Below are 22,236 nucleotides of genomic sequence, written 5' to 3'. Positions count from 1 at the left end.
AGGCCACAACAGTGAAAGGCCCGCATACCGCAAAAAAAAATAAATAAATAAATAAAAGAAAAGAAAAGAAAAGAAAATTACCTTAATAAATGTGTGCATTTAACTGACTGGTTACATCGGGAAGCTATTTATTTATTTCAGTGATGGTGACTCTCCTAAAACGTTTTTGGACTGTCTCTTTGGAGGAGAGAGTCCAAAATCAGTGTTAAAAAGTACACGATCAACTCGTGTTATAATCTTTGGGATTATGAAATGAAACAAGAGATTCTACAGCACTTTGATTGATTTTCTTGTGCGGTTCAGAGTGTATGGGAAGTCACATTTTGTAGTACAATAAATATTCCTGTTTCCTATTTGGTTACTATCTAATTTGCTTCTACTCTTTAGAGGGTAATGTTTCAGATTCCTAGTAATCGTTTGACTTCGTTCCTTTTTTGGAGCCAAGGAACCCCTTCCACCACTGCAGGATACAGAACAGGGCATTTGCAGGCATTCCGGGGTGCATTTTAAAGGCACCTCATCTCCTATCCCTGCAGAAACCACTGTACTGCAACAGCAAGTTAATGGAAGACTATAAAGTAAGAAAAAAACTGTTAACTCCACGTCCCTGAGATAAAAATCTGCCCTTTAACTATGCATCTCTGAGTTCTCTAACAATGGACACAGACAGATTTATAGGGGGCCAAGACAGTTCACTGGTGAAACAAAGAAACAGTGGGAAATTTATGGATTTCAGGCACAAAAATAAAGACAGGACTGTACTTGAATGAGGATAGGGACACCACCTCATTAATCCTGGTTTCATCAGCATCCTTGATTCATTAATTCATCAAATATATGTTCAGCATCTACTAGGTGTCAGGCACTGTTCTAAGGGCTCTAGTAGCAAACACACTTTTCCTTGTCCTCATGGAGCTGGCATCCTGGTGGCAAGGACGGATCTATCATCTGTCTATTCTATTCTATCTGGATGTGTGTGTGTGTATAAAAGGTTTAAGTAGTTATAAAAGTAATGAGGAAAAGGTCAGTGGAGTAAGAAAAAGAAGGTGATGGGGACATTATTTTAGAGAGGGTTTGAGGAAGGCCTCTCTGGGTGGGGATTGGGGAGGTATTTGAGGTGAAACCTATTCACATCACAGAGAAACAGAAAACCTAACAATGGATACTAGACAATGATATCCTTTGTAAAATTCTTTGACCTCATCGCCCTTGGAATTTTTTCTCTCGGTACCTTTCTCCTGAGGCTCCCAAACCCTGCTCAGATCTCTTCCCCAAGCTCTCTCCTCCCTTCTCTAGTTTCCTCCAAGCCCTGCTTATTTCTTGTGCAGAGAGTTTATCATTTTCACTATTTCCTCACATTATTCTGACCCTTACCCCCAGACTGACACCAAGCTTGAGATATTCTTTTCCAAGATGCTTCTGTCTCTTAGTATAAATCCGGTGCCAGCTATCACAATTATTTTTTGCTTTATCACACTTTGGAGAATTCTCTCATTTAATTGTCATAGTAACAACGCTATGGAATTATCTCCATTACAGTTGAAGAAAATGAGATTGGATAGAAGTTTTAAGTAATTTACTAAGGACAAACATCAAATGACAGTGTTAACACTTGCACCTGGGTTTGTAATATGAATAATGTCATATACACATATATACATATATCACATATATACATACGGGCTCTGGAATTAAATATACCTGAGCTCAAATACGTGGCTGGTCCTGTCACTACTTAGGTATGTGAACTTGGGCAAACTTCTTAACCCTTCTGAGCCTCAGTTTCTGCATCTGCAAAATGGGAGTAATAGCAGAACCGATCCCATGCTGCTGTTGAGAGGATTAAATAAGACAGTGCGTGTGATATGTTGTACCCAGTAACCTTAATGATACAGCACCGTATACATGTAGCATGGACAACCTTAGCTAGAAGCTCTGTGAAATAAAAGTGAAAAAACTTGTTCAGTGTCAACAATAAATGTATCTTTAAGTGAAGCAAATCAAAATCAAATTCAGAAAGGTTTATTTTGCAGATTGTGGGGCGAGGATGGACTGGCCTCTCCCTAAGTCCTTCACTCCTCACTTGGAACACAGCTTCGTGATGCTCCTTAGCCAGGACATCCCATCTTGTGACCTTCAGACACAGACAAAGTGACACCTGGGAATAAAAGTCTCATGGAAAAGCGAGCATGTTTTCATACTTAGGGATTGAGGTCACCAGGATACGGAATAAACTATCAGCTGTTTTGTTAGCAAATCCTTACTTATTATTTATATTTTCATAGGCAAGCCTCAGTAATGCTGCAGTCTTCATGGTATTTATGTAGGGGTGGATGAGACATTCGTATAAGGAAGTTGATCCTTCTTGCATGAAAAACTCTTCATAAATATCTACGTCACAGGATTATCACACATTTTACTTCTTGATACGATATCCTATACTAGAAATAACTATTTTAAAAGTCTTATTTCTTATGAAATAAGAAATAACTTGGGAGATGATTTGATAGAAGAGAAGTGACATCTGAAAGTTAAGGAATTATTTAACAAATTCAGATTTACCCGGAACAATTCGGTTTAAACCCAGTTACCAAAAAGTTGCAGTTTTGTATGTTAATGGATAAAGAAGGTAGATAATCTCTAGATTATCTAACAAACCTAAAATGAACCATTGCTTAAAATGAAGATTTAGCAAAAATGTCTGATGAGTGTCCCTTTTTTGTTTTTCCTGTCCCCACTATGGAGAGGGTGCCAATGAACAGTAAAGAGAAGAAAAATGAAAGAGACTGGTGACTCCACCTTGACCACTGCTGGGTGGCCACACTGTTAATTTAGTAAGTGGGAAAGCTTATGGTAAAAAGTGGTTTATAAATCAGAAGGATTTAGTTGTTACTGTTACTGTTTGTATTATAGTCCCTTGAGTGGTTCTCTATTTCTGAGAGCAGATTAAAAATAAGCAGGCCTAAACTCTAGTGGGTATAAATTGGGAGAAAACTCAGCAGGGATTTTTTTTTTTTTTTTTAATATGAGGGTTGTTTAAACAGTGAGTTAATGGCAGCCACAGAAACACACTCTTTGACAATCTGCAAAGTCTGAGTGGTTCTGGGATGGCTTCACTGCAGGTCTCTCTGAGGGAAGGAAGCCAACTTTCAGGGTGTGATGACCTTGGTATGTTTAAAATCACCCAGCTCACTCAGAATCAAGACATATGCCTAGCATGCTAAACTAGCAAAGGGAAATGAAGCATCGTTTAATCTGTCCTCCTATAGAAAAATAAGAATTTAGTTTGAAAGAGTTTTTAAAACCGTCAATCGCCAGACTAACGGCGATGCTCAGGGGACCCTCTGAGTCGGTCAGCTGTACCCTGTGACCAGGTGAGACGATGAAAACCTGCAGGTATTGGAAAGCCGTGGCTCCTTCCACACACAGAAGCAGACCTACTGTGCACACGGCCGCGCACGCTACTGTAAAACCATATCAGGTGCCATTCCTCAGGACTGCGCATATTCTTCCAAAACTTGTATTGTTTCATTAAGTCAAAAAATATTCATTTAGCAATGACCATGTGCAAGACTGAGTTAGGAACTGTAGGAAATGCAAAGGAAGAGGTTATGAAACCCTTTTTCAAGAGCTTAGAGTCTGGTCCAGGGTTTCTCACCCTCACACTGTTGCGGTTTCTTTGCAGTGGGGGCTGTTTTGTGCTTTGCAGGATGTCTAGCAGCATCCCTAGCCTCTACCCACTATAGATGCCAGCACTACCCTCCTCCCTCCCTCCATTCTAATTGTGACTGGCAAAAACATCTCCTGGTATTTCTCCATTGCCTGGGCAATGTCACCTGGGGTCAAAATCACCTCTGTTTGAGAAGCACTAGTCTAGTACTAATGATAAAACATGTACATAAATAACACTAAGATAGTCAATGATGGACACGAAGTACAGACAAGTGCTATGGACGATTACAGCAAGTAAAGATTTCTTTTGGCTGAAGGCTTCCTGGAGAAGAAAACATTTACAAGAAAGTCTTGAAGAATTCCTAGAATTTAGAAATAGAATGAAAAGAAGGGCAGCCCATGTTGTGGCGATACCAAGGAATGGAGGCATGGATGGCATAGTTAGCCTGTAGGAAATGATGTCAGATGGGGTATCGGGGCAGTTCCTGAAAGGTCACTTACCTCTGATTAACGAGGGTTTATTCTGTGCTTCGGTTCTGATGGGGACATTCCTCTAGGGATAAACTGTGGGTCAGATAGATGTATTGGAGTTGGAGGATATTGAGAGCTGGACTGTAGTGTTGGCCTGGGTAGTGGGTTATTAAGAGTCTAGGAGACAGTGAGTGGCAGCGTTAGGAGAATACAGACCTGCCAAAAATTTTAAAGGTAAACTTAAATTTAGGATTAAAAAGAAAGAGGAATCAAATATGACCCAGCTGTTTGGAGCTTGGTGGTATTATTAATAGAAATGGAAAGTGTTGGAGAAAAGCAGAGGTAGGATTACTCTGTAATGGCCTGTATGGGAAAAGAATCTAAAAGAGCGGATGTATGTATAAGTGATTCACTTTGCTGTACACCTTAAACTAACAGCACTGTAAATCAACTATACTCCAATAAAAATTAAAAAATTTTTTTAAATAAAAAAGAAAAGATTAGGGGGCTTCCCTGGTGGCACAGTGGGAGTCCGCCTGCCGATGCAGGGGACACGGTTTCGTGCCCCGGTCCAGGAAGATCCCACATGCCGCAGAGTGGCTGGGCCCGTGAGCCATGGCCGCAGAGCCTGCGCGTCCAGAGCCTGTGCTCCGCAACGGGAGGCGCCACAACAGTGAGAGGCCTGCGTACCGCAAAAAAAAAAAAAAAGAATGAATAAGTGGATGGATGCAAGCAGGAGGGGCTAAACCAACACAAAAATCAGCATGAGAGGAGAATATTTAGAAGGTGGATCTTCATTTTCTAAGGGCCGAGGGAGGCTGGGGACTGGAGGTGAGCTGACGAGACATAAGGGCAGAACAAGCAGGAGGCAGTGATGAACTCAATATTCCAAGAAGAACATTAATATTCCAGAGTTTCTGAAGCTTGCCTCCCAGATGCTGAGCCTGCCTCTGAATTCAGCTTCTAATTTTTCGTTTCTTTTTTTTTTCCTTGTCTTCCTCCACACTGAAGACAATTTGTTCACAATTTTCTGCAAATGAGATGACAGAATGGGGTGCATATTCCCAAGGCACACACTTGAAAAACTGCCTCCTCTCAAGTTTCAGGTTTATTCTGAAGCCATTTTCGGGTCTGGCCCATCATATTAGCTTCAGAGATGCACCACAAATGTGAGTTAATGTTGTGGTGGTTTCATTATTGCCCTCAGCTGCCCATTCTAATAACTGTAATTTTCTAATACATTTATTTATTGTTTATTTTCCTAAAGAAAATTTAAATCTTTTGGGAGAATTCACTTAAAAAAAAAAAAAGACGGAAATCAATTCATTTGCGAGGCGTTGCCTTGCACTTAAATATGGGTTGCTCAGACAGCCTGTGTGAGGTACAATACGCTGGAATCCATGTCACCCAGACATCGTGACAAGGCTTTCTCAAATATATCTTCTACCCTCTTTCTAATCTATTATCTTTCTTTGCCTTCACCCCTTCTCTTTTGGTTTCTTTTTCTTCTGTTTTGCTTTATCTCCTTAATGAAGTGACACTGTTATTCATATTTGCATCCCTCACATAGTAGTTGCTCAACAAATGCTTGAGCTAGTGAATGCTTTTGCTCTTCCTTTTTACTCTCTTTTGCTCTTCTCTTTCCTCATACTTCGCCCTTTCTGCTCAGAGGGAATAGTGCACATCAAGTCACAACTCTAGACCCTTCTAGAACTTTGCATAAGAACTTTGCCCCAGCACCCGTTAGTGTCGTCGTTTTCATCACACCAACCTTCCCCCTGGTGTACCCAAGTTTCCTAGTTTCTATTCCTAAACTGACACTTCCCAGTATATGTTCTATGGAGCACGGTCATGAGAAGTTAATTTGTCCAAAGCGACAAAAAAATCCATAGCCGCCTTATTTCATTTAAATGTTCTACCAGGTATTTCTCAAAGTCTTTGAAATTTGATATTTCAAAGCCTTTCATGTGCCAGTAAGAATCTCCAACAGCAGGTAGAGAATGCAGTACTTTTCAAATGTTTGACCAGAGAACTTATCTCCCTCCTCTCTCAGCCCAAAACTTCTCACGGAGACACACTTGCAAAATGCTCCCCAGCCTGTTTGGCAAACATTCAGGACAGGGTACTCTTCACTTAGGATGCAGGCATCTGCTGGACAAGGTTCATTCCCTGCACAGAGAAGGGACTGAGATTGATATAGAAGCTTGAAAAGAGAATTAATATTTATTGAAGATCTACTCATTTGTAGACATCATGCTAGGGACTCTGATAATAATAATAACAAAAATATCCATTGACATGTTTTATCTCATTTAGTATGTATCCCTTCATTAATACCATGAGGCAGATACTATTCCCTTCATTGTATAGATGGTGAAACAGTGGCTCAGTTGGTTGACTTATCCATGGCTCACAAGTTAGCAAGGAGCAGACCTGAAATTCCAGACCACATTTTGTTTGAAATGAAACTAAAGCCAGAACATTTTTTCTTACACTGACTACTTGAGCAACTGTGGCAACCATCAGCCAATCTACCTCATATGTAATAGTGAAAATAGGCACAAACACAGCTAAGAAAGAAGTCTTAGACAAAAAGTGGACAAGGAGTTGGAGAATCAGGCAGGACTACTGGGTATGGTTGTTCAGGTTGTGCACTGCACCATTTGAGTGAAGTCACATGAATGGCGCTCTCTACAAGAAAGAGTGCAGTATTCAATGTCAGCAGACATATATGCCAGCTCTGGGAAAGGTAGCCAGGTACCATAGTACTTTGAGTTTCAGATGCAAATGTAAATTTTGAGCAAGAACTCAAGACAGAATAATAACCAGTTTTAGGAAAACAATATGTTATATGTGAAAATGCACTAAAAACATATTAGAAACTTGGATATAGTGCAGATTGGCCAGAAAGAGCTGATACTTCGAGATAAAGCAAAAATCTAGCAGGGAGTCACTTTGTCACTTTCATAATAATCATGTTTCTAATATCTGTGGATTTACTCCCTTTCCCTTTTTCCTTTATTTTTTACCAGGTTCTGTCTTTAAGAGTTTCCACTTAAGCTGCTGTGTTCTCCACTGATGGCTGAGCCGGTCCTGACTGGGGCAGGAAGAGATATCAGTAACCTCACACACATTATCTGGTAGAGTCTGAATGTGATGCTTTGGCCTTCAACCCAGGTCCAATGTGCCAGGATTAGCCTCTGAATCCCAGCCTCTCTCGTCTCCTGTCACATTGGCCCAGTCATACAACAGGTTCTCCATGTCCAACTCACAAATTCCTTGCTGAGACTGGCAATCTGCTGTGAAAACCAGATTTCTTATTAGGTTTTGTCCTCAGTGAGCCCTCACCTAACTTCTGCAGGAGACTGGAAGATTACTGGCCAAGATTTCCATCGTGCATATTGGAAAACACACAAGCTTTGGTGTTACACCCTCGTTGGTACAAATTCCAGCCTTGTCGCTTACTAGCTATGTAACCTAGGGCAAGTTACATAACCATGTTGGACTTTACCGTTCTCATCTATGAAAGGAGCACAGTGTGGACTCCCTCACATGAGTTAGATCATCTATAAGGGCTCTGATGACTCTTCCCCTTCTTCTCTGAGGAGGACTCATGGGGTAGATGTTTGTTAGGTTGTTTTTCGTTGCAGAGAATGGTTACTCAACTCAAAGTTATTCAGACAGTGAGGACATTTATTGGCTCATACAAAAAGGAATCCAGCCTAAGGTTGGTAGATCCTACCATTTAATTATGTCATCAACAGCTAAGGTTACCTCTATCTCTCCACACAGCCATCTACAAAGACGACTTCATCCGAAGGTGAATTCTCTACTTGGTAGTGTGGCGGCTTCGAGTAACAATCGGTGCCATATGCTTTTCTGTTCACTTTTGGAGGAGGGTGAGGAGAGAGAAAGGGAGAGAGAGGGCTATCTTTGAACCTGAGCTTTGGAACCCAAGTCCTTCCAATTCATTTGCTTGGACCAATTTTAGTCATAACAATTATTGATGCAAAAATTGCCTGATAGGGAAATGTTAGACACTGACTGGTCCAAGTTCCTGAACCATCACTGGTCAGTGAATTACTATGATTGACAAAGGCCAATAAGGGCCATTCTTAACCCTAAGTGCTCTGGCTTTGGTTTCAAACAAGATGTGGGCTGAAATTCTAGGTTTGCTCCTTGCTAGCTTGTGGGCCATGGACAAGTCAACCAACTGAGCCACTGTTTCACCATCTATACAATGAAGGGAACAGTATCTGCCTCATGGTATTAATGAAGGGTTGCATTTTTTCCTTAGATTCTACAGGGTGAAAAACCCAGAGCTTCAGTTCCGATCCCTACTCTGGCGATTACCAGTAGGGTTACCATTTCTGAACTTCAATTTCCCCATCTAAAAATAGGAGATAAAAATAGTACCCGTCTCATTAGCTGGTTTCGAGGATTTGGTGAAATAAAATTTGTGAGGCTCTTAGCACAGAGCCTGGCAGGTGTGTTATTGTTATTAACAGTACCAGGAACACCCACAAATTCTAGACGTGATTTTTACTGTCTATGCCTAGAAATGCAGTGCCACTTCCTGTAAGATTCTATTGTTGTCTGATTGCTGGATTCCTGCCATGGGCCCCTCTGCACCAGGTTGGCTGACTCGCATGTGAATGCTTTATACCCTCTTTATATTATTCATCTGACTGTTCAGCTACTCATGAGGGGTTGACTAGATTGGTCCCTTCTCTCTCCCATCACGGGCCCATCCAATCTAGATTTATACCTCTTCCCTGATGACATAGGATATTGAAATCCCTGCTTGCTTTGCATTATAGCAAACTCATATTTTGATAATTTTCTTGGTAACCAAGAAATGATGAATGATACACATGGCCAACTGGCTGGGCAACCAGGGTCTTCTATCTTATACTGGCATCGAATAAAAAATTTCTACAGTTCTGATTGCTAAGATGCCGACTACCCAGAATTGAATATTTCTGTTTGACACCTGCTTTTTTTTTTTTTTCGGTACGCGGGCCTCTCACTGTTGTGGCCTCTCCCGTTGCGGAGCACAGGCTCCGGACGCGTAGGCTCAGCGGCCATGGCTCACGGGCCCAGCCGCTCCGCGGCATGCGGGATCTTCTCGGACCTGGGCACGAACCCGTGTCCCCTGCATCGGCAGGTGGACTCTCAACCACTGTGCCACTGCGATATCTGCTTTTAAGCTAGACTTGCTTTCTTAGCATCCCAACCAATATCATTACTGCATCTTTTATTGTCCCATCTCTTCCAGAGATGGATATCACACATCCTCAGATGTTTTTAAATTCCCACAGGTTTTACTCCTTAAATAGGGTTCTTCCTCTTCTGGTATGTCATTGTTATCCAGAAATATTAAATCCTATTTCTTCCACTTGCTTTGATAACATGAACAATTCTTTTCAATCGACCCGGTTATATTCTGAAAGGTGCAGTGAACTCTGTGGGTTTGCAAATTTTCGTATTTTAATTTCTGATCCTTTCTTCCTCTTTCTTGCTCCTCACCGTGGAAGACTGGAAGTGACATACAATGTGCAGCCCTTTAAAAATGTGGACTATGCTTGTAGTGATGCATAGCTCGTGACAATGGCTCTTGGCTGTTCAAAAAATTGCAAGAGGAAGCTGGTGGCTAGTCTGTTGCGAAAGTCCAGGAGACCCAGAGGCTACAGTGGCAGTTTCATGCTGGCCTGAGGATAGGAGTAAAGGTTACAAACAGATGGTAACTGGAGTTAGCTGCAGATATTTTCATTTTCAAAATGGCAGCACCAGGACCCTACTGGCAGCGTATCCTATCACAGTGGGAGAAACCAGAGCTCGGTGGCAGGCTCTGGCCTCACCGGGAGAGAAGCAGTGTGCGCTACTAAGGGAACATTTGGGAGGGTGGCCCTCCCCTCCCCGGGGCCCTGAGCACAGATGTGCACTGCTGGCTGAAACCTACATCTGGGAGGGTGATGGCCCACAAAGAGGCCACAGATGGTGGCCAGAAATGGTGCCAGACAAATGTTGGAAAAAAGTCCTCTCCCTCCCCAGAAAGATGTCTTAAAGGATGACACTTCCTACTTGTGTATTTGAAGGAGAAAAACAAAATCTAGGTGACAGATACTGCTGCATTAATAGAGGACCAAAGGGAGAGGGGGATTTCTTCACTCGAACGCGTTGGTGTTACCCTCCCCGTTTTATACTGTCTGGTGTGCAGCTGCCCCCAGGAAGGGGGACGGCGGCCTGGAGTCCAGCAGCATCTAGGAGAGTCACAGCCGTGCACTTTGATAAAGAAAAGAAAGAGGAAACTGAGCACAGTTAGGGTAGCTGTATGTGCCTATGCACGCTGCAGTGCACGTGAGGGCAGGGGCACAGGCACACCGCTCAAGAGGGGACAGCGTAGAAGATGCAGTCCTTGGGGGGAGGAAAGAAGCGTGACCCCTTGACTTGGCTTTCTTTCAGGCTGGGATGTTAGAAGGCTTCTCTCTCCTTGCAGATTGAAATCTCTAAACATTCCAGTACCTCGGTCTCTGGCATTTCTGCCCCCAAGGTCTCTGCTTAAAGGATTTTGCTGCTTATCTCACTGGCTTCTGATGGTACACAGCCCCTGTCCACTCACGTGGGCATCAGGGCTGAGCTTCTGTGACTCCTGCCCTCCGGCCACTGCAGAAGCTATAAGCCCTCAGGAGAGGGTGAAAAGATGAAAGGATGCGTCTCTGAAGTTGTGAGAATCTGGGGCTTACGGGGAACCAAGCTTGATTTACATTGAAGCTTTGCTGGAATCACTTCCCGCTGACATATTCAGGATGCTGGCGGAGGCTTCCACTTGCCCACTTCATTCGCAGTGGAGCTATTTCAGAAGTTAATTAACCTGGGCTATTTCCCTCCTTTGGAACTCCAGATGCGCTGAAAATTTGCCTTTTAAAAATGACCCACATCCTGGGAAATGGCGAAAACAAAACCCTCTTCCATTTTTATTTTGGAAGGCTCATTTTTTTCTTTGACTCACTTAATAATTATTAATTTACCTCTACCACATTTAGCTTTGTTAATACCTACTTTTTAATTGCCTTTGTTGTGCAAATTGCTATGTTAGGCACTTGGAAGAACACAGAGAAATGGAAAACCCAGTCTTTGACCTCAAGGAATTTGCAGTCTTAGTGTGATTATAAAACCTGAAATGAAAATTGATGCAACTTTTTAGATTTTGTGAAAAGTCCCAAATGACTGGGATAAGCGGTAAATGCTCTGAGAATTTCTGAATCAAATATTCCCTTTCTGTCACTTTGCTGTTTGGAGTTAGTGTGGTTCTGAACCCTGCGTTCACCAACCCTCACTGTGTGACCTTGGACGAGTCTCTTGCCCTTTCTAAACCTCAGTTTCTTCTCTTGCAAAAAAAGGGGGGAAATAATATAAACCTCTCAGGAGCTGAGGGGAATTAAATAATTTCATGTATAAGAAGCTTTCAGCACGGTGTCTGGCACGTAAACGGTGCTGAACAAAAGCTGTTATAATTGTTAAACGCTTGGCAATTTTATTTTCTCCTGAGTGCTCCGAGCAGGCTGATGGCTGAAAGCTCAGAGACACAGGCCCCATGGTCAGTACAGCGTTTGGTTTTCAGGCTTTTTAATGCTACCTGGGGCAAAGGATCTGGGAAAATGTTTAAATTCTGAATATCCCTTGCTTCCTACTCCTTCCATTCTTTAATCCCTAAAATAAATGTGGGGTTAGGGATCTGACATACAGTTGACCCAAGGCTTCACCTAATGAAGTGCCCCAGACCCTGGACAGCTGTTGGGAAGGACAGAGTCATAGGAGAGGAGCTGCATTCAAAATCTAAAAAGGATATTCCATGAAACCAGCACCAATCCCTGCTTGCAAGGAGGGAGTGATTCAAGAGGAAGAATGTACAGGGATTCCTATGTCTTACTTAGGACAGGTTGCCACGTTATATTTCTTTCCCTTAATTTAGTAGGAAGCATCTGACCACAACTTTAGTTGGTGCTGATGCCTCAGGAATAGGGCCTGTGAGGATGGAGGTTTCCAATGCTGGTACATATACACAGGTAAATTCCCACTTCTATGTTTTAAAACTTCCCTAAAACTCCCCACCAGCGTCATGTTCAGAGCTGGGCCTAGTGAGTAATGGCCCCAGGGGAAGATTTCATTTTGCTTTTAGCAGGTTTTCTCCCAGTGGGGTAGGCTAGTAGATGGTCCTCTCTCATGGGCCAGCTTCCCTCCCTTTACCCCAGGACACCCAGCAACAGCAGGTGGGAAGACAGACAGCTTTGGAAAGCTGATTCTGTCTGGGCTTTCTACGTTGCTCTACTGAAAGCTACTTTGGAAAAGAACACAGGGCTTCCCTGGTGGCGCAGTGGTTGAGAGTCTGCCTGCCGATGCAGGGGACGCGGGTTCGTGCCCCGGTCCGGGAAGATTCCCACATGCCGCGGAGCAGCTGGGCCCGTGAGCCATGGCCGCTGAGCCTGCGCGTCCGGAGCCTGTGCTCCGCAACGGGAGAGGCCACAACAGTGAGAGGCCCGCATACCGCAAAAAAAAAAAAGAAAAGAGCACAAAAGTTTGAGCTCTAACAACCCCTCAGTTTCAAAAATGTATCCGCCTGTGAAATTGTTTCCAGGCCTCAGGGTTTTCTGTCCAGCTCTTCCCAGGCCCTGAGCACCAAAGCCAAGCGTTCGGAGGACAGAGCTCCCGCCCACATTCTGGAGACTGCTGTTCTCCCATCAGGCTCATGACTGTGTTTACTGGGACTTGTGCTTCTATTCAGGGCTGCTTTATGAGCATTCACCGTAAGGCCTCTCACCTGGGGGCCAGAAGGGCATTTCGTATTATTGTAGGACACCAGGATACACCACCCCAAAATAGGCCTCTAGACATAAGCATTGTTTTGAGAAAGAGAAGACAGAAGAGAAGCTCTGGCAAACAGAATAAAAGATGCCCTTTTGTAAGGACAATTTATACTTGTAAAGGAAATATCCATTTGTGAGGGGGTCTCGCTTTCTGGACCGGGAAGAGAAGGATGGCTCTAAGTCAGAAGAGACTTATCCATGGAGAAGGCCCAGGCTGCAATCTGCGTAACGAAGTTTACCCTGTTCACCGTGTCACTGTTCTTGGTCACCTTCCCACCCCTGACCTGCCCCACCACAGTCCTTTCTCTGATGTAGCTGAAGGTGGTATTTCAGCCTGAATTCTAAGCCACCTCCCTGAGTTACTCATTTCCCTCGGTGTGTCCCATGTACGTGAGATATACACGTGAATAAACTTCTCTGTGTTTTTCTCTTGGTAATCGGTCTTTTGTTCCAGGGGCCCTGGCCAAGAACTTAGAAGGGTAGAGGAAAAATTATTTTTCCTACCCTGCAGGGTCAAAGTCATGAAGCACCTTTCATTTAGATGTTTAACATGCTCTCCAAATAAACTTCTAGCCAGAGATAAGGGGATCCAAGGACAAGGCTGAAACCCACACCAGACATATCATAGGGTGTGTGTGTATGTGTCTGTGTGCACACAGAATTCTATGAATTTCTTGCAAACAGGATATATTACATTGTATGGGGTGGTGGTTAAAGGTATTAAATAGTTAAATGCCAATATTTAAATCATACAACTTTTGTAACCTTGATTAAGTCTCCCTCCTCCCTTTTAAATATAGTAGGGTTATAGTCTCCAAATTTGATTGAGAGTGACTTTTTTTTTTTTGATTTTCTAGAAGTTTTTAATGTATTTTTAAAATTATACTCTTAACAGTAAATTCTTACAAAGATGTTTTATGGTTACATCATAACAAGCAATTGTTTACTGGGACAAAGAAGATATGCTGAAAGAAAAATGAATTATTATAATTAAATATGCACAATTTATTGACATTTTTCTTAAGACAAAAAGACTGGGATATATCCACTGAAGTCTAGGCATTCTGCCATCACTTCTATTACCAACTGGAGTCAAAGTTTTAAAATTCCTGTGATCTTGAATGTCTTGTTAAGTGTTAGAGGGCTTTTTTTTCTTTTAGCTACTAGATTTTTCAGGAGAAATTCACCTGCTTTATATGAAGAACACACCAGAGGGCCACTTGCAGTATAATGAAATCCAAGTTCATTTCCCGCTTTTTTCCCAGTATTTGAACTTTTCAGGAGTAATGTATTCTTCAACCTTAAGGTGGCGCTTTGTTGGCTGCATATATTGTCCCAAAGACAAACAGTCCACATCTGCCTCACGAAGTACTTTCATCGTCGCATATACTTGCTCGTCATCCTCACCTAAACCCAACACTATAGGTGTTTTAGAAATAACATCAGGTTGAACTTCCTTGGCATGTTTCAGTACACGTAGAGAGTGGTCAAAATGGGCCCGGGGATCACGAACTTCCCTCTGTAGTTCTGGAACTGTTTCTACATTATGTGCATACACATCTGATCCTGACAGAGCAACTTTTTCTATTGCTTTAAGATCTCCTCAGAAATCAGGGGCGAGACATTCCACAAGGATTTTCGGATTCCTTTCCTTTAAGTAAGGCACAGTCTTTGCAAAGTGCTCAGCTCCTCCATCAGGCATATCTTCTCGATCCACAGACGTCAGGACTACATAATCCAGACCCCACTCTGCAATTGCCTTTGCAGTATTGTAGGGCTCATTGGCATCCAGTGGAGGTGGATTTCTTGCAGTCTTAGCAGAACAAAACCTACAACCTCTTGTACATGTGTCACCCATCAACATGATTGGGGCAGTGGCAGTGGCATATTCTCTGCCTCCCCAACACTCTCCAATATCGGGACACCGAGCTTCCTCACACCCTGTATGGAGATTTAAATTCTGCATTGTATTTTCAGTTTATTGTAATTTTTTCCCCATGGGAATCTCTGTCTTTAGCCATGGGGGTAGTCTTAACCGTTCTCCTTTCTGGCGGTTTATGCCTCCTTTATACTCATCCCAGGTGCTCTTGTCTGCTAGATCACCAGATACAAAATCTTGAAGGTCTGGTCCATTCTGTAAAAATTCCTTTTTTTTTTTTTAAATCTGGCAAGGAACTTACTTGACTGGACTGCATAAATATCTTCCAAATACCCATGGGCCAAGGTGTGGACTGTGCTCCCGCAGCATAGAGACATCCCTCTCTTCTTTTGCTAGTAGGGCCAAGGGATCACTAATTCCCAGGAAAAGAGAGATGGAAGAAAAAAGAGAGTGACCTATGTTTAAATGGCCTGCATACTTGCCCCAAAAGTTGCAGTGAGCTTTAATTATGCTGACTATAAACCAAAAATACATGGTACACAATATGACAAATACAAGGATATTTATGGCAACAAGAGGGCAAATTGATAGAAATTAGAACTGTTTTGGAAAATCTGGAAAGAATGTCATAAATATGGAAATTTCTCCTAGAAAGTGTAGGTCACTCTATGCCACCAAGGGAGAGTCCTGGTCATCTTTTTCCTCAGCATTGACAGACGATTTTGGTCTCTTGAAAATTATGTAATTTCACATTTCTCCATTCCTCGCATTACATCAGACACAATGGATACAAAAGCAACTTGAATATTGTTTGGTTCTCTTTAATGCTAATTACTATTAGTACTGGACTATACTCATTGACATAGCTATGGTCTAGAGTTTGAATTTGCACAACCTCAAATCTCAGAGACCAGATCTAGAGGTAGCTAGAAATCTGTGAAGTGTTGACTTTCTAACGCAGAGGCCTGTTTAAAAACAGCTCCCCGAGATGAGGGCTGGAGTGCTTGCCCCTTAAGTGTGCGGATCTGAGAGTTTGGCTCTGAGAGGTGTTTTGGAAATATTTGAATTGGCCTGAATTCCCATGTTCGAGGCAGAAGTGTGGGCCCTCGATATGGATTGTTTGTTGTGGTTGCAGTTGCCAACACTGCTTCTCAAAGTTTAAGAGACGTGTCAGTCAGTGGTGACGCTATTCTCATCTTTTTGTGTATGCTAGAGAGAAGGACATCCCTAGCATTGGACAGGCTTGAAAGCAAGTGTGTATGTGTTTGTACTGAGGAGAGAATGGAAGGCCGGAGCGGACAGAGCACTACCAGACTGGTGGAGAGCTCTTTGGTACCTTCCAGATAAAATGCCCCCTCCCCCGCAAGAAAGCAATAGATCAACCATGAGCTCTGCTGAATGCCTTTCACCAAAGGAGCTACTTCTCTTTGTTGAGTGAAAGTGCAGTTTTAAAAAGATGCTGACTCCAGTTGGTGCCCAAGTCAGTCCCTAACTATGACCTCTGTGGGTCACCCAAGGTGGCCAGTGAGCTGAAACCAACATTTCAGAAGATCAGAGACTGAAAGGTCCAGCCCTAGGAAGTAAACTGTATGATTATATATTCTGGGAAAAGTTAGACTGAGCATGTAGATAATAATAATTATATAACTGAACAACTAAAAGGAAAAGGGAGTTGATTTATCCCATTACAGACTTAGTGTCTACTAGTTAATATGATTTGATTTCTTCTCTGCTTTAGTCTTCCCTGCCCTCTGCAGGGTTATTTGCCAAAGAGTGAATCATGACATGCACTGGTGTCTCATAAAAATTAGAGAAGACCTAATCACCTCATGAGATAGAAATCATGATCATGAAAATTAGAGAAAACCCCTCTCAGGAGGCGCAAAGAGCTATAGTTGAGATGATTTCAATGTCATACTCCTTTTCCCTCTCACTCTCTAACTCTTAAATTTCTAGAGAACATTCTCTTAACGGTGGTCAAATAGTAATAATAATAATGGTAATGATAAAGAAGAAACAGATAATAATGACTTGTGGCTGAAGAAGCCTGAGTACTTTAAAACAACTGAACCTGCTGAACAACTTCAGCTTTGCCTCCTATGAGCTGCTATCTTTTTTTCTTTGTGTGTGTGTGTGTGTGTGTGTGGTACGCGGGCCTCTCACTGTTGTGGCCTCTCCCGTTGCGGAGCACAGACTCCGGACGCGCAGGCGCAGCGGCCATGGCTCACGGGCCCAGCCGCTCCGCAGCATGTGGGATCCTCCCGGACCGGGGCACGAACCCGCGTCCCCTGCAATCGGCAGGGCGGACTCTCAACCACTGCGCCACCAGGGAAGCCCTGAGCTGCTATCTTGTAGCAGGATTTTTAAAAAAAATTGCATGATGTAGTTACTAATTATATAAGTTGAGGATTAAGACACTAGGACATGTATCCAGTCTCTATTACTATCCTAGAGAGAAACAGAACACTGAATTCTAGTAGTGAATGTATCATTTAGAGTGCTACATCAGCTCTTCAGAGGGAAGCATAATTTCTAGGGCTGAGGAAGAAGCAACTAAAATCACAGTTTACATGGAACCGTTTGATCGCTGTCTAGGTTAAAAAATGAGTCTTCTGGTTTCGTTGTTGCTAGTTTTCTTTCTTTGCCATGCTGATGGCTTACTGACTGTGTGTGTGTGTGTGAGTGAGTGTGTGCTCAGTCATTTGCACATTTGTGTCTGTGGCATGCTTATCTAATCACGGCCTCCTCAGGTCATCATCTACAGTCACACAGATCGTGCACTGTGCAAACCCCCTGAATAGGGCAGTGACGCTGCGAGTCAAAATCGGGACCATCACCAGGCTTAACACAGGCCCCTAACAGAGAAGAAAAAAGAACTACCCTCATTTCTCCTGTGAGCAGGGGAAGGAGGTTAAGCAGGGACAAAATTCTTGGCTAAGTTGGAAGGGACTTGGTAGAGGGAGTGAGAAATCTTTTGATCTTCAGTGGTAGGTGTGATCTTAAAGGATAGAAGGTGGATGCTTGGGGGCCTTACGTAGACATGGTGGTTTCTCTAGCCCTGGGCATTGGCCCAGGAATTTGCAAAGTTTCCCAAAGCAGCTATGAAATCAGGTCCTGGCCTGAGAGCACTGGGGCCTGAGCCGTGGAAGCAGCCCTCCCTTCTCCTGGGTCAGCTTCCATCTACTTTCCTCTTTGGCCGTGAAAACCCTTTGGTTTTGGCGATGCCCCCCACCCCCCATCCCTCTGCATGAGAGTGTGGCTGGAGAAACCAAAGAAACTCATCCTTGGCATTAACTTTGCCAACTCTGCACTTAAAGTTTTCCCAGACTTTTTACACCCTTATACTTTCTACTAGAACTTTCAGGTGGGGAGAAAAATTCTGATTTGATCCTAGTTTGAATTGTTTTGAGGCTCGTGTCCAGGCACCAGTATTTTTTAAAAGCTGCTGTTGATCCTAACATTTATCTTGGGTTGAGAAAGGCTGTGATAGAGTCAGGGAGTGAGCTGGAGCTGGAAATCCAAATGGCCTGCTGGGGGCTCTTTACTTCATACGCGTCCACCTGTGTTGCTAGTACACCCCCTCCAATCCCCTTACTCATTCCAAACCTTGACACAACTCCACTGGGCATCTTTCAACAGGCTGGCTCCAAACCTTCACAAAACTCAGTTGGGCTTCTTTCAACAGGGCCACTCTTGAGGCTGGAGAACCTCTCCTGGCAACCAGAAAAAATATGTAGGGGAGAAGGTAGCTTGTCTCACTGGGCTGACCACCTTCATGTGACCTAGTGCTCCTTCCGAGGGAACACAGAGCCCATCTGCCCTTTCCACAGGGGCTCCACTTTAGTTGGTGCCATCGGGCAAATCCCTGCCTTTCAGGATATTGTCAGGTCTGTACCTAGACTTTGGGGACTCGAATGACTGGATCACAATCTGAATGGCAGTATCCTCTCTTTGTGGAATGCTGGGGGTCATCCATCAAAGCCACAGAGGAATGGCTGGCATGTTATTGCTCAATCTGGACTCAGAAAATTCTTAGAGAATGGAATTTCTCTAATGAGAGGAGCAATAGGAGTTAGACTAAAGGGACAGTTAAAGGTTGGGGATAGGTGGGTGTCTGTCTTCTGACTAGGATACTGGTGGTTTAATGACTGAGAAACATGCACTAAGTTATATATTGAGAATCGTGATTCTGTGAGATCCCCTGGCAGATGAGAACATCTGTGATCAGTACTGGAAGCTTCAGGGGCTATTCACTTCCCCCCAGTGCCACAGACGGCCATCTCCAGCCTTCGGCAGCCCTGCTCCATTGTGTGCTGTGTCAGGGATAAGGAAATCAGACAGGCCCACGGAGACTTCTTTCCCTCCTCACAAATTTTTAATAAACTATTGAACAACAGAGCTGGGGCATCTCTGAAGCCTGAAATTAAAGCAATAAGATGAAAGATGACTCGCTTGTCAGTCTGTACAAGTTCCAGGGGAGTTTTTCTAAATCTGCCGACAATGTGAGCTCTCCGTCTGGAGTCTTTTCTTTCCTTATTTTCAGAGGAAGAAAATCCATCACCAGGAGGAAGAGAAAAAGGGACACTTCATTTTCTGCCACTAACAGCATGTGATGAAACCCTGAATCGGGTTTTCACAAAAATTTGGGGAGAGAATCGCTCTTGAATAAGGTAAGGGTCCCCCGTTCCGATTTCCTGAGACAAAGTGTAGTCACAGTTGTTTGTTTGGTGACCGCTGCTCAGGCCATCTGCCTTGCAGAGGAATGGCCACTGGAGGTTCCGCGGACTCGCTGGATTCCCACTGTCACCTTGGTCTTGATGTCCAACTCTCTCGCCCTGGCGGCTGGTGAAGGAATGCACAGCGCACTGGTTCTCCAAGAGCTGGCACGCCAGGGGCAGAGCTGACAAGAGACACTCACAGAAGTCCTGTAATGTCATGTCAGGTGGTGCTAAGTGTCATGAGAAAAAATAAAACACATGATGGGGCAGTGGGTTATGGAGGACAGGGATATTTCAGACAGGGTATTTGTGAAAGGCATCTGAGCTGCAGGTTGTAAATTAAGTATCTCTATGTTGGCTGGCCCGTTTTTCAAAGCAAAGCTCTTGGCATTAATTCTGCAAGTAAGATTATTTAGTTTTCTAAAAAAGAGACTTTATTTAGCCCTGGCTGAAATTTAACAAAGAATTACTAGCTCTCTCTTTTTTCCTCCTCTCCCCTTCCCCTCCCTTCTCCCTCCCCTCCCCTCCCTCTCTACCTCATCCCCCTTCCTCTCCTCTCCTGTATCTTTCTTTCATCTTTCTCTTATCTTGACCACCTATTCACAGCCAGGAATAAAAATGAATGCAAAATATTTCTATCCCTTTATACCTTGGGGGATATTTCTAGAGTCCTTAAGCTCTCTTAACACCAATGGGAAAGCTTGCAGCAGCTCACCTCTGCTGTCCTGTACCTTCTTGCTGGGACCCCCAAAATGTAAATCTGACTGTGGCTATCTGGGGCCTCGGGCCCAGACTTCCTATAATGTGTATGTAAAAGACATGAGTATCCTGCTGAAAGTGCCTAAAGAAAACAGTGAACCACCAGTCTAAGTTCTGTACTAATGTTACCTTATTTTCCACACTAAGGCATCGAAGCTAAATGAGGTACCCATGGTATACCATAACCATTTGCCTTAGAATAGAGTTGGAGTCTTCTTCTGTGCACATGTATTCAGGGCTGTATGGCTCAGTGTCCTGGCAGGGAACACAGTTCCACGCAAGCGATTTAAGTGAAGAGAATGTAGTCCCGGGGCTACTGTGAGTAGTGAGGAAGGGGTGAGGGAGCAGGGAGTGCATGGTGAGGCAGCCAGAAATTAGAGAGCAGAGAGCCTTTATCACCTCCAGGGCTGGAGAAAGGGGAACCTGCTCAGAGCCCACTGAGAACACGAGCCCCGGAGGCAGTGACCTGGCAGGATGCTGGCTGCCTGTCAGAGGCAGGCGAGGAGCAGAAGCAGAGCAGAGAGGAAATACCTAAGCTGGCTGTCTCTCCTCTCACACTCGAGCCTCAAAGCCAACCAGAAGTCAGCAGTCTGGGAGCGGGGAGAGCTTGCCCCTGGGGTATAGAGCAGGGACGGAGAAAGGAGCCAGAGGAGGGCACATGCAGGATCTGGAGCACACACACCGGCCTTCCTGCCCACCTGCCTAGGAGATGCTCTGTCTATGTGCGTGTCTACAGTGGCTGCTACAACAATCGATCCTTCTTTTCTTCCTTCAGCTGTAACGGCCAAATACTGAGCAGCATCACATTCGGTAAACGGGCTCCCTGATCAAAGTGCTAAGGTGACCTAATTCAATCCCAGCTTTAAATTTCATCTATTTTTAGCAGTTGGTCTGTGAAGACTTGATCTGACCATGTGTGTCCTGCCTGTAGTCTCTTCCCTCCCCGAGTCCGTCTTTTGCACTTGAACAGAAAAGATCATTTCGAAAGAATTTAATGATTTCCTTTCTAAGTAAACTCGTAAGAATTTCCCCTTCTATTCAAATTTTGGGGCCCGTCTATAATTTTCTTATTCCTTCTTAATATTTTCTTTCACGGAGAAATTTAGGACTTGAAAGTCATCTTAAGGTCATTTTCCTGTAGTGGGAGCCATAAAGATGAAAGCACAGTTATCTGGGGTGGGGAAGGGGGTGTCGTCACAGCCTCGTTCTTGCTGAAGCCTTTCTAATGACTGCATTTTCTGGCTCTGGCTACAATTATTTCATGGGTTATATTATGAGCCGCAGCAGTTCGTTTCTTAGCTGAAATCGTTTTCTTGGCCTTGGCTGAGAGGTGTTTCTTCCCCAATGAAACAGACAGCCCTTGAGAGCTTTGCCAAAGGCACACATTCACACAAACCTACCCAATAAATCTGTGCTTAAAAAATGCAATGGCTCAGCTAACGTTTATTGTGACAAATGGTTGCTGTCTACCTCTTTGCCTGCTTTGAAGACACATCTCTCTGCTGCATCTGAGGAAGAACCCTTTCCTCTGTTGTGTTCCACGGGTGAACAGAGAGAAACCACCTTTAAACTGATATTGATCCACAGGCTTTAACAACCCAAAGCCCTACAAAGGGCATGTCAGCTCATCTGAAAGCTGGGTAGCATTAATAATTAGACCTGGGGGCTTCCCTGGTGGCGCAGTGGTTGAGGGTCCGCCTGCCGATGCAGGGGACACGGGTTCGTGCTCCGGTCCGGGAAGATCCCACATGCCGCGGAGCGGCTGGGCCCGTGAGCCATGTCCGCTGAGCCTGTGCTTCCGGAGCCTGTGCTCCGCAACGGGAGAGGCCACAACAGTGAGAGGCCCGCGTACCGCCAAAAAAAAAAAACA

The 22,236-nt window shown here is 43.9% G+C and overlaps 1 pseudogene; it reads right to left on the bottom strand.

Annotated features, from left to right (window-relative positions):
* Positions 1–14,102: 14,102 nt before the first annotated feature.
* LOC116761158 lies at positions 14,103–15,266 on the bottom strand (annotated as a pseudogene).
* Between the last annotated feature and the right edge of the window lie 6,970 nt (positions 15,267–22,236).

Source organism: Phocoena sinus, chromosome 10 (genome assembly GCF_008692025.1).
Source record: "Phocoena sinus isolate mPhoSin1 chromosome 10, mPhoSin1.pri, whole genome shotgun sequence".
NCBI classification, from domain to species: Eukaryota; Metazoa; Chordata; class Mammalia; order Artiodactyla; family Phocoenidae; genus Phocoena; species Phocoena sinus.
The sequence above is the reverse complement of the archived record's forward strand: the minus strand, read 5'-3'. Positions and strand labels throughout refer to the sequence as shown.